Source organism: Stylophora pistillata, chromosome 2 (genome assembly GCF_964205215.1).
Source record: "Stylophora pistillata chromosome 2, jaStyPist1.2, whole genome shotgun sequence".
NCBI lineage: Eukaryota > Metazoa > Cnidaria > Anthozoa > Scleractinia > Pocilloporidae > Stylophora > Stylophora pistillata.
The window spans coordinates 36,388,073-36,404,877 of NC_142520.1; the positions used below are offsets into that span (position 1 = coordinate 36,388,073).

Here is a 16,805-nt window from a genome sequence, read left to right on the forward strand (position 1 = left end):
GGAGCCCGTCAACTCGGAAATTTATAGGAAACAAAGACAAAACTAGACCTCATGAAGTTCAATAAAACTTCTGATAAATATTTTTGAAGGAAGCGACAAAACTTTTGAGTCTGTACTACATGTTTCGACAGAAACTTCTGTCATCTTCAGTTAATCACTGTACAAAGCGTTGGAAGTTGAATTAAAAAGTGAGCAGAACAATGCTAATTATGATAAATAGTGATAAGAAGAAAGGAGGTAAAGCTTGAAAGTGTGAGAATTAAAAGGATAGTTTTAGATTTAGATGGTGTAATTGTTGATTCAGGGATGGTTGTACTATTTGAATATGATTAGCCTCTTGAAAGGGCATATTGTATTTCGGGATTGGACTGGACTAGTAAAACGCGGATTAGTAAAACGCGGACTAGTAAAACGAGGACTAGTAAAACGCGGACTTGTAAAACGCGGACTAGTAAAACGCGGACCTAATTTTTTTTTCATGTTTTTCCTTGTTTGTAAATCGAATAAAACTTAACGGACTTAACAACAGCAACAACAAAAAAAAATTTCAAACGAAGGCGATCACAAGACTTAATGGCGAGCCCATTTTAAAAAATTTGTCCATTTGATGTTGTGCCAATTCATTTCGACGGTTTAGGGAGTGACAATCCCTGTTTGACCTTTAAGCTACAAATGGGTTTGACTTGCGCCAGATACAAACGATTTTAAAAGTTAAAACGAGAGGTAGTTGCGGTTAACAGTTACGTTAATCAATGTGACTCTCATTCGTTAATATCTGATATTTTCAACGCAGTTTCTTCGTTTGTGAAACGTTGAGCGAGGTTTTCAGTTCTTCTAAAGTACACTTTCGTCGTCAATTTCACAGCAGAAACGCAGGAATTCGATGAATAAAAGTCGCATTAAACCCCCTTGTGTCTAGGTAGAAAGAGTCTCATTGACCTCAGCTTCTCGGTGGAAAAAAAAAACCGAATTACACACGCCATTAAAGAAAACAAACAAGCAGACTGACAACTCCAAAACACATATTTGCATTCACTTACAATTTGACTTTCCGTGACATTTTAAAACGGAGCAGAGGTAAATCTTCGAAGATTAATCGTCGTTGGAAATAAAAAATAATTTCCGTAAGATCTCTAAGTGTTTTTCTTTTTACGAGAAAATCGTCGCATGATCATTTACCTCGTGTGTGTTTGTCACACCAGTACTTTTGTTTATTCAAAAGCGTATGCTTCTTTCCCTTTCAATTGACAGGTGTCACATCGTGCCAGTTACTTATCAAAAAAATGTTTCAAAATTTCCTCGGAAGTCTTTTAATTACCTTTACAAATAAAAATGTTTCGGCGAAAGATTTCTCTTTAATTTCAATTGAATAACGTTTGTTTTCTTTATAACTCACTCACTATCAAATTGTTAAGTTTAAGGAGGATTTTCCCGTAATTAAACTCGTAATTGTAGCTCTAAATCATTCAGGTTTTTTTGGCAATCATTTTTGTATGTGTTAGAAAAAAATAAAAATGTTATTCACCAACATAGGTCGGTCCGTATTGGGAAAAACTGTGCACTCGGTCTTGAGTACCGCCCGAGGCCGTCGGCCGTAGGCCTCGGGCGGTATCCAAGACCTCAAGCACAGTTTTTCCCAATACGGACCTCCCGACTGGTGAATAACATATATGTATTGAGCGACGGACCTTTATTTTGCTACAGGAAACGGAAATGGGTCTTTTGACCTTTGATCTCATAAAAGATTCACGCCAAAATTCAACATTCATTTGCATTGTAATTGCTGCGGGAAAATGGCAGCTTCTTTCAAGCTACCGTCTGTCGTGAAAAAACGAAAACCTCCTGTGAATTTTCCGTATTTCGAATGGAGGGACATAAGTACAAGTCCGTGTTTTACAAGTCCGCGTTTTACTAGTCCGCGTTTTACTATTCAACGTTTTACTAGTCCGTGTTTTACTAGTCCGCGTTTTACTAGTCCAGTCCAGTCCAGTCCAGTCCAGTCCAGTCCAGTCCAGTCCAGTCCACGAAAAACATTATACCATTTATGCCACACTTACTGTAGACAAGTCTCCTTTGCAGCCGACGTTTGGTCTCGTCACGCAACGCACTTTCTCCCCCCCACTGCGTGACGAGAGCAAACAACGGCTGCCCGAACGTATGAAGCCTTCAGGATCATGAGCCCACGAAAGGTATGTTCAGGGTCTTGCTCTTATAATTAATGTCAGATTCCCGGAAGACCTCTCGCCGTTTTACAACACGTACTCTCGGCCCCTCAGGGGTGGCCTGAGATTCGCCTCGCGCCCATAACATATTACAACGCCTAAATAACCAGAGCTGCTCTTATAATTACATAAACCATTCCTACATTGATTCATATACTGTGACATTATTAATGGCTAGAGGGGAATCCTTGTTTACAATATTTGCCTCATTAGCATAAGCAATTTAGTTTCTGATGGAGCTAAAAATAAATCAGTTCTGAATATCGAAAGGTCAAAGTACGATTAACTCGGCCAATGAATACGAGCCTGATGCATTGAATACTTTTTGTGCAACACGGGTTTAAAAACTCAAAATTTTACATAGAATGTATGAGCTCATTAACGCTTTTGCCACCCAGAAATTTTGCAGTTTTTGATGGACTATTTCTCCTTGAATATTACACCCAAAGAGCTAAAAATTTCACCATGTATCAAGGTTTTCTAGCTCTTTAGCTGCCTGAAGTCAATTTGTATCTAACATGCTTCCTTCTTTACGCAAAGCCGTATGCAAATGAGCAAAAATGTAAACAATGACGTCAGCATAAATCCGCCTATAGAAGGAAGCCGTTCTGAATACATTCCCTCTATATTTTAAAGATTTTTCAGTTCCTACAGAGAACGAATCTCGTGCGCATTAAAATCAGAACTTCTGTCGTATTGAGTCAAATTTTTTTCTTTTATCATATTTACCAGCGCTTCGACAACAATCAAAACGAAAATCTGAATCCAATGGACATGCTTAATCTGTGCACAAAAAACGTCCTGAGAAGTTTACAAAGTTAATTGTACGTATCGCGTTACCCGCACGGTCCGTTATTTTCGGAAAAACAAATGTTCAGATTAAGAAAGACGGAAACTATTGTTGGTGTTCGCAATGTAAGAATGAGTAAGATAGGGCCGTTCAAAATTGAAATTTATTTTTGATGAAAATGTTCATCACACGAGCAGAGATTCTTCTCACCTATAAAATCTCCGTTTGGTCATGTCTGATGTTATTGCCTTGGACAGGTTTTTCAGTGTCGGTGGTAACGCAGAGTAGGAACAAATCGCACAGCCTTGCTACATTTCAAATAAACTCAAGGCGGGCAAATCTATTCTTATTTAAGTTTATTTTGTGCGCTTAGAAAAGATAAAGAGTGACTTATTTTCAGGTTCTCAATCGAGATATTTTTCTCTTTACAAATCAAACTTTAATCTTTACGATTGGTATCTGTTGATCCCTCTTTGGTTTATCAATTTTTTTTTTTTATTTTTTACCTATCAAGTTTTCACGTCTTTCTTACAATAGCTATTTGCATTTATCTTTCTTTTGCAGACAAAGTTCCACTCCAGTCTCTCACTTTTGGTTTCATTAGTCATACGACAAGAATATCAAACAAGACAGGTTTCTTTTTTAAAAGGCAAGTTGTAAAAAATAGAAAATTTAGAAATAACATTTTTCCGCTTTATGAAAGCATAATAGTTTGGACTGAACATTCAAGGGCAGAAGATTAAAAAAACTCGAAATAATCATAGGCTTTAGCAAAGACTTGTTGTTAAAAACTTGCCCTAAACTTACCATTGTCTTGGTTATAAAGACTGACTCAACTCTAAGCCTTTAATTCCCATGATCTCCCCTCTAAAAGTTACAAGTGTAACTGTAAAAATTCTTAGAGAATGAAGTGTTGTGTCAATGTGACACCATCAAGCTGATAAGTTTTTTTATTCTCCCAAACTGTTGGTTGAAGAATATATTGATACTGTAAGGAAAAATTGCACGTTAAATAATTCTTAAGTGTCCGAGGCTGGGAGTGAAAGAGCAAAGCAGCCACATGATATATGAATGGGAAATTTTTTATGTAAAAAGAACGAAGATGCAATGTTTTAATGCAACCGGGGGGAAGTTGGAAAGCGAAGAAGTTGCGTTTTAGGTTTTCTTGACAAGTTTTTGTTGTACCGATGACGCTTTTATTATTTTTTCTTTTGCACAAAAATTTATTGTCATTCATCTCTGTTTAGCAGGGAAAGCGTTATTTCAGTTTCTTGCTCTATGCTGCTGTCACGCGATCAGAATACTAAAGAAGACACACTTCCTTGTTCAAGGGTAGGCAGCAAAACTAACAAAAAAATTAGCTGATGTTCCTTTTGCCTTAAAAAAAGACAAATAAATGATAAAAAAACAAAAAAAAAAAAACATATCGTTGCCACCTCAGATCAGGCGCAACAGAAATCACATTCGAGAACAGCAAATTCTGATGTAAAAAGGAGCCCGGCACAAGGTTTTTCAATGAGAATTGTGAGCGAAACGGAAAGTCGCGTTGATACATGTCAGACCTAGATAGTATCAAGTGCGGTTTAAAAATGTACATGTTTGTAAAATGAACACATTGCGTCGCGCAAAGGGTCCGTTATTTTCGGGCAAAACAAATGTTCAGATTGAGAAAGACGAAGACCAGTGTTGGTGTTTGCAATGTAAGAATGAGCCGGTAATGTAGGGCCATTCAAAATTGATACTTGTTTTTAATGAAAACGCTCATCAGCTCATGAGCAGAGAACATTGTTCTCAAAACACCTCCGTTTGGTTGCGTCTAATGTTATTAGGGACCTTAAGCAACCACGACGGCGACGGCAAATTATTTTAATTTCTATTTGGAACTCAACGCTACTCATGCTGAAGTTGAGCTGTGGCGCCATATGAGACAGTAAGCTCCTGCAGCCATGTCTGAAATTCTAACTAAGAGTAGAAATTCATTTTTTAATCGGAGTCTTCCTTGGCGTTGCCTTCCTGACTGCTTAAGGTCCCTATTGTCTTAGCCGTCCTTCTTAGCTTGAGGCATTTAAGCGTCGGCGGTAGCGAAAGAGAATATACAAATCGCACAGTATTGCTACATTTCAAATGAATTCAAGGCGAGCAAATCTATTTTTAATTTGATGACTTTGTTTTGTGCGCTTAATTTAATTATTGGGAAGAAGAAGAGCGTTTGATTTTCAAGTTCCCTGTACCTGTACAGTTTCTTACTCTTGGCTTCCTCAATCAGAAAACTAAAAACGACACACTTCCTTGTTCAAGGGTAGGCAGCAAAAATGAAGAAAAAATTAGCTCACATTCTTTTCACCTTAAACAAAACTGTCGTCGCCACCTCAAATCACACAATAATCAAATTCAAGAACCGCAAATTTTGATGTTAAAAGAACGAGCCAAACACAATATTTTTCAACGGTCACCGTGAGCGAAACGGATAGTCGTGTTGATACAGCTCAGACCAAGATACCACCAACTGCAGTTTAAAAACCTCGTCGCAGACATTTTGTGTGATTTTTCTAAACTGATTAAACTATACGCGAGCTGATTGCATTACGGCTCTCGGTCTCACCACTCCAACAATCAGGACTCTAAACAGCACGTTTTTGTTGAGGGGTTTTACCACCCGCTTGGCAAATTAACAAGAGGTACTGAGACTCTGTAATTTTCTTCTTTATTCTCTCTCTTGTTCCACTGCTTATTTCTACTACTTTCAGCAAGGAGTGCTCCAGTCTTAAATACAAAAATCACAGACATGTTTGGGTTAGCTAACCGTGGGAACTTCCAAAACAGGATGTTCAGTGTGGGTAAAACTCAAGGTCAGTTTTACCAACTCAAACATGACCACCTAGCAAACTAGTTATCTTCAACCATAACAAGGGATTAAAATGTCTAGCACGGTAAGTGCTGAGCCAAGTTCAAGCACACACTAAAAATAAATGATCAAAACTGTAGATTCATCAAAATAGCACGTAGGGGCGAAAAGGCGAGACTTAATAAAAAAAAAGGTAAACCTAAAAAAATGCTTGAAATATCGAGCCTTGAAAACGCTCTACAACATTTGTATTTTTAAAAAGGTTATCTACATTTCAGATGAATTCAAAATCTAGTTTTGTTTGAAAATTTTATTTTGAGCGCTTAATTTATTGGAAGAGGAAGAGCGTTTGATTTTCAGATTCCTAAACAGCTTTGTTTTGCTCTTTACAAATTGAACTTAATCTTTTCACATGCTGTCCGTTGTTCCCTTTTTGGTTATCCTTTTCTCTTGTTTTTCTTTCACCTATCAAGTTTTAACGTAATCCTATGACAATAGCTATTTACATTTATCTTTGTTTTGCAGAGAAATTTGAAAGTTCCAATTCAGTTTCTCACTTTTGCTTTCATCAGTCATACGGCAAGAATATCAAACAAGACAGGCTCCTTTTTTTAAAAGGTTAGTTGCAAAAATATAATTTTAAAAATTGTTTTTTTCCGCTTTTTAAAAGTAAAATATTCTGGACTGAACATTCAGGGGCAGAAGATTAAAAAAAACTCGAAATAGTCTTAGATTTTTGGCAAAGATTTGTTATTGAAAACTTGCCTTAAACTTATCATTGTCTTCAAAATAATATGATTAACTCAACCCTAGGCTTTTAATTTCCATGATTTAATTACTATATCTCCTTTCTAAATGTTACAAATGTCACTAAATATTCTTAGAGACTGAAGTGTGTCATCAATGTGACACCGTCAATCTGATAAGTTTCTATATTCTCCCAAACTGTTGGTTGAAGAATAGATTGATACTGTAAGGAAAAATTGAACGTTAAATAATTCTTAAGTGTCCGAGGCTGGTATTAAAAGAGTCAAAGCAGCCACAAGATGCAGGTACGAATGAGAAATTTTATGTAAAAAGAAAAAAGATGCAATGTTTTAACGCAACTACGGGGAAGTTGGAAAGCAACGTAGTTGTGTTTCAGGTTTTCTAAACTAGTTTTCTTTTTACTAATTATGCTTTTATCCGTTTTATTTTCACAAGCATTTGTTGTCATTCATCTCTGTTTAGCAGGGAAAGTGTTATTTCAGTTTCTTACTCTTGGCTGCTGTCCTACGATCAGAATACTAAACAAGACACACTTCCTTGTTCAAGGGTAAGTGGCAAAACTGAAGGAAAAGTTAGCTTACATTCCTTTCACCTTAAGAAAAAAAAACAAACAAACAAACAAACCTATCGTCGCCACCTCAAATCAGGAGCAACAGAAATTAAATTCGAGAACAGCAAAATTCTGATGTAAAAAGGAGCCCAGCAGAATTGCGAGCGAAACGGAAAGTCGTGTTGATACATGTCAGACCAAGATAGTATCAACTGCGGTTTAAAAATGTACATGTTTGTAAAATGAACACATCGCGTCACGTGTCACGCGCCTATAACCTTTAAATAGACACAAGCTGTTGATTCTCATTCTAAAGTTGGCTTCTTCAGTTTACAAAGCAACTAAGCGGTTCAAAGAGTTTTGGTAAGTACGAAACATAATTTTTCATGACTGTTTTGAGGGGCTTATGCGACTTCCCACCAATTTTATAATACATATTTGAACACCTTTATAACCAAAGCTCCTCTTACATAAACCATTTCTGCATTGATTTATATACTGACGCGTCATTAATTGCTACAGAAGGACGTCGTTCTGTATACATTCCCTCTATATTTGAAAGTTTTTTTTATTTCCCAAGGAGAAAAAATCTCGTGCGTATTAAAATCAGTACTTCTGCTGTGTTGAGTCAAACGAGTGAAGTTCGTTTCATTCATCATATTTACCAGCGCTTGGACAACAATCAAAACGCCAGTGTAAATCCAATCCAATGGACATGCCTCATCTGTGCACAAAAAACGGCCTGAGTAGTTTACAATGTTAAATGTACAAAGCGCGTCACGCGCAAGGTCCGTTATTTTCGGAAAAACAAATGTTCAGATTGAGATAGACGGAAACCATTGTTGGCGTTCGTAATGTAAGAATGAGTAAGATAGGGCCATTCGAAATTGAAATTTGTCTTTGATGAAAATGTCTATCATACCAGCAGAGATTCTTCTTTCCATAAAATCTCCGTTTGGTCGCGTCTAAAGTTATTGTCTTGGCCGTCCTACTTAGCTTAAAGTTTTTTAGTTTTGGTGGTAACGACCTTTAATTTTTACAATTGGTATCTGTTATTCCCTCTTTAGTTAATCAATGTTTCTTATTTTTCTCCTATTAAGTTTTCACGTTTTTCTCACAATAGCTATTTGCATTTATCTTTGCTTTGCAGAGAAAGTTCCATTTCAGTTTCTCACCTTTTGTTTCATTAGTCAAACGACGACAATATCAACAGGATAGACCTCTTTTTTAAAAGGTTAGTTGGAGAAATATAAATTTAGAAACAATATTTTTCTCCTTTTTATAAAAATATGATATTTTGGACTGAACATTCAGTGGCGGAAGATTAAAAGAACTCGAAATAATCTTAGATCTTGGTAAAGAATTGTCACTAAAAACTTGCCTCAAATTTGTCATAGTCTTCGAAATAAAATGATTAAATCAGCTCTAGGCCTTTAATTCCCATGATCTAATTACTGAGTCTCCTTTCCAAATGTTACAAATGTTACTGAAAATTAAAGAATGAAGTGTGTCGACAATGTGACACCGTTAAGCTGATAAGTTCCTTTATTCTCCCAAACTGTTGGTTGAAGAATATATTGATACTGTAACAAGAAATTGCACGTTAAACAATTCTTAAGTGTCCGAGTCTGGGAGTGAAAGAGTAAAAGCAGTCACACGATGCATGAATGCGAAATTTTTTATGTAAAAAGAACAAAGATGTAATGTTTTTCATGCAACGAGTGGGAAGTTGAAAAGCGACGTAGTTGTGTTTTAAGCTTTCTAAACGAGTTTTTGTTTTCATGATTAAGCTGGTACTTTTTCGCAAAAAAAATTTATTGTCGTTCTTCCTTTACTTTGCAGGCGGGAAAGTGTTATTTCAGTGTCTAACATAGCTTCTGCCTTCCTCAGTCATACGATCAGAATTCTAAACAAGACACACTTCCCTGCTCAAGGGTAAGCAGCAAAAATAAAGAAAAAATTGAACTCACATTCCTTTCAGCTCCCCCCCCTAAAAAAAAAATGAAATAATAAAAATAAAACTTCGCTACTACCTCAAATCAGGCGCAACAGAAATAAAATTCAATAACAGCAAATTCTGACGTAAAAAGAAGGAACTGTATCGTTTATCAATGAGCACTGTGAGCGAAACGGAAAGTCGTGTTGATACATCTCAGACCAAGATACTATAAACTGCAATTTAAAATCTAGTAAATTTTCATGGGATCAAACTTAGCACTTTTTTCTTTCACGAGCTGCTTGATTGTTTTGGCTTTCGGTCTCATCACTCCAACAATTAGGACTCTGAACAACACTTTTTTTTTTTAAAAAGGTTAGCAACTGTAAAAATAGATGAACTTATAACAATTCTTTTCTCGAATTTTTTTTTTGAGTGGAAAATATATATTTCGGGTTAAAATTTGAGGAAATTCAATGATAAAAAGAGTTCTTATTCCAAACAATCTGATGATATTTGTGAAGACCTACCAAATTCGAATCAATTTTGATTTGATTGCAAAACACCTCAACCCTTTGAATTTCTGATCTTATCAGAAATTCTTCCTTCTAGCTCTTTCACATTACGTTGTTAGTCAGTAGGGAGAATTTGGTGTTGTTAAGTAAGGAAACAACCTCCGCTGATCAGTATTATCGCAGCTTGTTCACTGAATAATATGTTGATTTTGGAAAGAGAAGCTACATGTACCTCACTTCAATTTGTGATTTCAAGGTTTTGAGAAATTGTACAAAGGGCAATTTTAAACCACCAGACTCCGTTATATCAACGATACGCGAGCTCCACTATTTATTGAGATATCTTTGAAAAAGACAAACTAAAATGCAACTTCCATCCCTCTTACGTTTTTACAATGAATAGTTTTTACCGATAATTTTTACATTTGAACTCACACTAGCTCTTTATATTCTTCGTTGCTTTGCAGAGAGTATTTGAAACCAGTTTCTTGATTTTGGTCTCCCACCTATCCGGAGATCTTTTCTTTTTCAAAGGTGAGCAACTGAATATTTATTATTTCAGAAGAAATAATACGCTAAAACGTTTAGGATCGAAACTTGCTAATGATAGGGATAGCGCCTTCTGAATGACGAGTCTGTTTACTCTCACCACTTGATTGCTGTATGGTATATCGATATTGTAAGGAGAAGCTACATGTTCATCGCATCTGCGATGATGGAAAATAAGAAGATCCCGCATGTTATTTAATGAATCTTAAGGACAACCTGGAAACCATTTTTCTTCCATCTTATATTTGTTTTCATTATTTTGGTGATTTCTTATTATCAACCGCGTGAGTAAAACGTTCATAAACCAGCTATTTGAATTTACGTCTGTTTGTCTGGGAAAGTCTCATTTCATTTGCTTACTTTTGTTTTCATCAGGCACACTATCAAGATCTGAAAGAAAGGGGCATGTTCTGTTTCCAAAGGTGAGCTGTTTTCTTTTTTTTAAATTTTACCTTTTAGTTTCATTTTCTACGAATGAAACTGACCTCATTGTTTTACCAAACAAAGAATTTCGAGAACTTGGTATATAAGTTGTCGAAGTAACGCGAATGCAATTGAATGAAATTAAAAGATTTTCCTTGGTATCAAAATCAAAGCGTTTTGATAACGAGTGAGCAGTTGAAAAGCTGTGTAGAATCTTCGCTTTTTTCCCAGTTTTGTGCTGCATTATAATCATAATCTTTTCAGTTCTGAAACTGATAACCGTTGAGTAATCATTGTAAACATTTCGATGTTCTAATTTCATACATCTCAAATTGATGAATAATAAAGCGAAATGAAAAATAAAGCGAGTTTCTGAAACTGACAAACCTTTATCTGCATGGAACACACAGTCAGAAATGCCACACAAATCTATTCATCTGGACACAGTTGAATGGTTTCATACTTCGTCTTATTGTAAAATGTAACTTTTTTTTGCTGGATTTATTTCCATCAAATTTGTCCGCCACGAGACGAAACAGAATCTACGTGGCGTGAATGAATATCTTTGGATCTAATTAAGATAGATATTGATTTACCTTGATTCTGAATTAAACAACAATGGAAACCATAGAAAAGAGTGAGTTGCTGGATATTGGAGGATAGCAAAAGAAGGGTCGTGATCTTGCCAGGATTTCACGCAAGAATCTAAGAAAAAATTTTGGCTTTACGTATTTAGATACAAGGCAAAACTTCAAGCTAGTATCTCTGCTTGTGTATAAGGTTTATTGAGTCTTAATCTTTTCACGAAAATAAAAGAAGAAATTAACGCGTCATGTATATTTCAGGAGGCGAATCACCCCTCACGCTGGTTCATAAATTCACAAATCACGATCGCCATTCCGTAAGATTCAAGTGTCACAAATTAATTTTGGCCTTAATCACGCGTCACGTGTACACCCTTTGCCATTCCAGCTCCTTTTGAAAGTCTGTTTTTCAGCTTTTGTTTGATACTCCAAAGCAGTAAAGGAACATCAAATATAACTGAAAGTTTTGCGCGACTTTAAAGGCCGGTTACTTGCAGTAGGTCTAACCCAAACTGCGGTTTTACGCAAGCAGTGGGCCTAAAGGGGACGGAAATGACACCAAATAGTCTGCTAGGTTCCAAAACTTCGTTTCGTTTCATTATGATGAACTTCTCTTTCTCCCTCTCTCTCTATTCTCTCTCTCATATCTAAAAATATAATATAATCCAGTTGTTCTATTGTTCAAATCATGTCTCACCTATCGCAAACTAACCGGATGTCAAATGGACGTTAATCAATCTCTGACACACTCCGCTGTTTTTCTCCACCTGAGAAAAACACTAGGATTGCACACTCGATAAATTTGAAATTCAATAAACAAAACAGTTCCGTGTTCCTAGGTATCTTTAATGAGCATAATGAGCATCAACGTTCGCGTCTCGAATGCGACAGCGTGCGGCTACCACTGTATCCCTTTTGGGCCGGAATGTCGGGACTCCGGGGTTGAGTCGTAGGGGAGCATGTATATTCTCCCGATAGCAAGACAGTTCCAATGGGTAGAGGTGCTGTTGGGCTCGTTCGAGCGTTCCTTTCCCATTCGAAGTTTGTCAGCTTGAACGATTCCGTCTCGTCCCAAAATTAGGTCTTCCACGATTCCAATTTTCCGTTGGTCGCGATATCGTTCCTCGTCCTTGATGACGACCCCTCCCCTTTTGCTAAGGATGTAGTTCGTCCCTTGTGTTTTCATCTGGCGTCGTTCTCTCTCCTCACATAACTATTCGGTTGTCCATCTTAACCACAATGCCTGCTTACACTTTTGCAGATTCTTGGCTCTCTTCAACGGATCGAATCCTCTTAGCTGGTGTGGTTCCAGTTCTGGTAGCTTATTTGATCGAAGAAATAACAGTGCGTTAGGGGTTAGCACCGGTAACTGTATGTCGCCTTCGAAATAGCATAGAGGGCAGTTGTTCAAAGCGGTCTCTATGTTCAGGACCACTTCACATAGTTCTGTCCAGGTCAGCATTCCTCCGATAGTCTTGTTTAAAGCTGTTGTCACTGATTCAATGACGGGCTTGAACTGTCCTCCCCACTAAGCGGTGCGCCTATGGTTAAATTGCCACTTGACTTCCTTATGTGCTAGGTAGTCTTGTACCTTCTCGTCACACATAACTTGCCAAAGCCACTTCTCGTTTCCGACAAGGGGGAGACTCATTTTTGTTTGTTTGTGTTCACTTGTGAGCTTTTCTTCCAACTGCGTCTATTTTTGATCCAAAATAAGGGGGAGAGGGCGGCACCCCTATGCCCCTCCCCTAGATCCGCCACTGAACACCGGTGAATCGGTGGGGTGATGGCCATATTATTTCTCACCCTAATATTCTGTCTCGATTTCTCTGCAAATTCATTTGTAAACGGTCTTCTTGAATTTTCCAGCACGAAGGTGCTGGCTGTTGAGCTCCCTCTATCCAGAACGTTGTCTGTTCCTCTATTGCTTCAGTCGTGAGGGGACATACGACTCTCTGTTTCCGACAGGTTCTTATTTTGAGGAGGAATCCCGCGATCCAGGCACTTACAACACATACCACAACTCGTGTCTCTCGAGAAGCTCATCTAAAGGTGTCGTTGCTCTCTGTTTTCGCTACCGCCAGGGCAAACAACTTTCGCGTTTGTTTTAGTTCTTCCGATTTTGATTCATAAATTAATGCAGTTATTATGTCTGGCGACTAGTCCTGTGGCTATGATAACCAGCTTGGTCCCTGCCACCAAAGAGCTGTCAATCTGCTAAAATATCCTTCTTGACTCCTTACGTCCTCTAAAATCTCTTGTGTTGATACTTATCTCCATTTGATTTGTCTTTCTTGGATCTTCCTCACTCGATTTTCGACGAATTGTTTGTATTCGCCGTTTCCACGGATCCAATCTGATTCAGTGCTGGGCTGTTGTGCTATCCAGCCAATCAGAAACTCTTCTCAAGGAGAACCTTCTAGTTTTACCGTCATATGTCCAACCCTTAGTTCTAAACGGGGAATCGTGAGTCCTTTCTTATATTAGCGAGCTGCATAAACCGCAGCTGAGACTCCTTTCCCGCTTGCATATACGAAAGTGTGTAAATCGATTGTTAAGATTTTCTCTTCATGTTTCACTACGTTTCTTGGTGCGTTCGAGTGCTATGGAAAACGCTGCTCCCATTTCCTATATTTTGCTCGTCAGTCACAAAGTAAAGGGGCTATGCCATGCGATTCGTGTATCACAGGCATCTCTGTAGAGCATTTTTCCAGAGATGGTTAAGAGTGAAGCTAGTTCGAGTGGATCGCAAATCATCGCGACTTTTCCCCTGGATACTCCTTTTTGTTAGGTCAGTGGTTGAAGTGGGGAAGTTGACCTGAGTTTTGTCCTTGTCTTTTTCACAAGGGACTCTCAGCAGTTTTGATTCACCCGTTTTGGTACTCAGTTGTCGTCTGACATACCCCTGACTCTCGCCGTCTGAAGTCATACTTTCGACTTCTAAATCCCGAACGTTGGAATGCCACTCGTTCAGTTCCAATGTCGCCTCACCAATTTTTGTGGCTGTCATCTTGATCTCTAACGTTTGTTTGGTTGTCTACCCGCCACTGATCAAATCATTCACGGACATACTGCGCTTTATCTTCTCTACTGGTTTCGAGTTCACCATTTTGTATCGCTGTAAACGTTGTTTGATAAGTGAAGCGAGGAGGAATGAACACGGCGCCGAACCAAAGAGTAATCGAGTGAGTCACATGGTTTCTATTTGCTTGCTTGACAGATCGTTTAACCATTGAAAACGTAAAGTATCTCGGTCTTCTCTTCGGACGCGAATTTGCTAAAATGCTTGCTTTTAATCTTCGGCTATTGCCACTGGATCGAATGCATTTCATACTAACACGGCTATATCGAAAGCTGGTCTGTAGCGTAAGGCCGATTTGGAGACACTCGCTGAGTGTGAAGACACTTGCATTTGCCCTTGCGGGAGCATCATAGACAATACGCTTCTTTGTAGTCTCTGCATTCCCACGCACGAACGCTTCATGAGGAATATACACTCTCTTCCTTCTCTGACCACCTCGTCGTCGCGTTCGATAATCCCTTCATTCAGTTGATCTTTGATAATGTCGTTGTACCTCTCAAGCTCGCATTGTCTCTTTCATTTCCGCGCACGATTTTAGATTTTAGAGACGGTTTAAGCTCCCTGCGCGATTGTCCGGTAGGGAAGGATGATTGCCTTTGGAGGGCGGATCCGTCTCGCACCAGCCTTCTGCACTCCTGGTAAGCTGTTCTTTGAATTCTTCATAAACCGTTTCCTGGTCTCCACTTGGTTTGTCCTTTAGCCCCAGGACGTCTAGCTTGCAAATTTCTTAGGGTAATCAATTGCGGAGGTCTGCGTTGAAAACATGTTTCTGAGATCTAACCCTGTTCCAGGAGACAAGATTGTCCAGCCGAACTTCGTATATTCTAACACAGGTTCTCCCAGGCGCCCAACTCTTGGTCATGTTCCTTTTTTGATCCTAGTGCACTCGTTTGTTCCATGTTCCGATTATCGTTATCATCAGTGGTTACGCCCCCTCAAATGAGAAAATTGCGCCACTATTTCTGTGAATTTTTGGTTTTGAAATGTCAGCAACTCTTTACGCTCGACTTTGTTTACCTCGGCGTCCAAGACCGCAGAATTTGTAGGCCGTAGATATCTATCGGTTTGCTTGAAGTACCAAACATCACTTCGATACGCTTGAGTTGTTCACGGATTGGACGCACATATAAACAGTCCAGAAGCTTTGATAAAGCGTAGGAACTTCTGGCTCCCCGGTATCCAACAGTGCTTGACACTAAAAACCATCCACGTCATTTGTGACCATGGGATGCACCACTCCTTTCCCTTCTACGCTCGTTGTGGTAATAAGCTGATCTTGCGATGTAAGTTTGTTGCAGGTCGACGTATAATGTCTTCGGCTGCAGATCTGGCAGCCAGAACGGCATTTGCACTCAGAAGCGCAGTGTCGACTTCCTGTACAATTGAAACAAGGTTGTTTCAATCCTAGCTGTTTCCTGCCGTCTCCAACGGTGATATACTTGTTGCAATTGACGGCTCTGTGGTCGGCTGCATCAAAATAATCCCAACCCCTTTTCGTTGGTGATGTCTCCTCGTTTACATGAAGTGTTTTTTTCCCGATCGCGCAATTTAGCACTTAGCTTCCCTGCATTCTCGGTGCAAGAATGATCTCCTTCCGACTTTTCAAAGCTTTTATGAATTGCGGGAAGTCCCAGCCCTGCCAGTCTACTTGTCCTCTGACTAGATCCGCTACTATGCCCTTAAGTTTGTCGAGCACACTCCTGGCAAATAAATGGCCTTCCACCGTAAACTTTCGCTCCTCTTCACACTGATCTCAAAAATGAAATATTTAGATGAAAGTTCCGGTTGAATTTAAGATAGCTCAAGACGCAGTCTTGTTAAACAAAGGCTAAAGTTTGTATAAAGAAAAAACCCTAGGAATTTTCAAACTTTAATCAAAACAATTTAAGCAAGAAATGTGGATTTTTAAAGAACTTAGTTCCTTGAGATCTTGTCCTTGCCGACCGAGGGTTTACGGTCCATGAAGAAGTGTGAATACGCCAAGCTGAAATCAACATCGCTGCAGTTGCAAAAGGCAAAAATCAGCTAGATCCTGTAGACGTTGAGAAAACTCGAAAAATTTCCAATGTCCGCATTCACATGGAACGTGTCATTGGCATCCTTAGACAGAAGTATGCAACTCTTCAAAGTACACTTCCGACTGAATTTCTTACATGCAATCAGGGGAACCAAATTCCTTTGATTGATAGGATGGTGAGGGTATGCTCTGCCCTGTTTAACCTTTGCCCGCCTATCGCACATTTTGATTGAAAAGAGCAGTACTCTTCTAGATGTTTTCTTCCCATTGGCACTAATTAGTAAGCTTTAATGTGTGGTTCTAGAAAATTTCCATACCTTCCTCAAGGACGGTTTGATATAGCTGGAACCCCTCCACACCCTCTGGTATCTCCAGTTTTGCTTCATACTTTCCCTAAAAGTTTGGCTTCTGAGAGCCCCCTTGCCCTCCTCTGAATTTTCAATGATCATCGTAGGGATGGGTATGGATATTTTCTTATACCACAATAGATACTGTCATTGTTCTGGTTTCTGATTTGCACAATT

At 38.6% G+C, this 16,805-nt stretch overlaps 1 protein-coding gene across 2 annotated transcripts in view; it reads left to right on the forward strand.

Annotated features, from left to right (window-relative positions):
* Positions 1-7,490: 7,490 nt before the first annotated feature.
* LOC148739302 (uncharacterized) overlaps positions 7,491-16,805 on the forward strand; it is a 23,301-nt gene continuing 13,986 nt past the window's right edge. Inside the window, exons 1-5 of one of the 2 annotated variants that reach the window (XR_015997251.1) lie at positions 7,491-7,538; positions 8,326-8,409; positions 9,018-9,110; positions 10,094-10,160; positions 10,551-10,598. The gene's annotated coding sequence lies outside the window, so the exon portion shown is untranslated. Of the gene's footprint in view, positions 7,539-8,325; positions 8,410-9,017; positions 9,111-10,093; positions 10,161-10,550; positions 10,599-16,805 lie in introns of those variants that run through there. The other variant, XM_088750811.1, reaches the window with a different exon arrangement.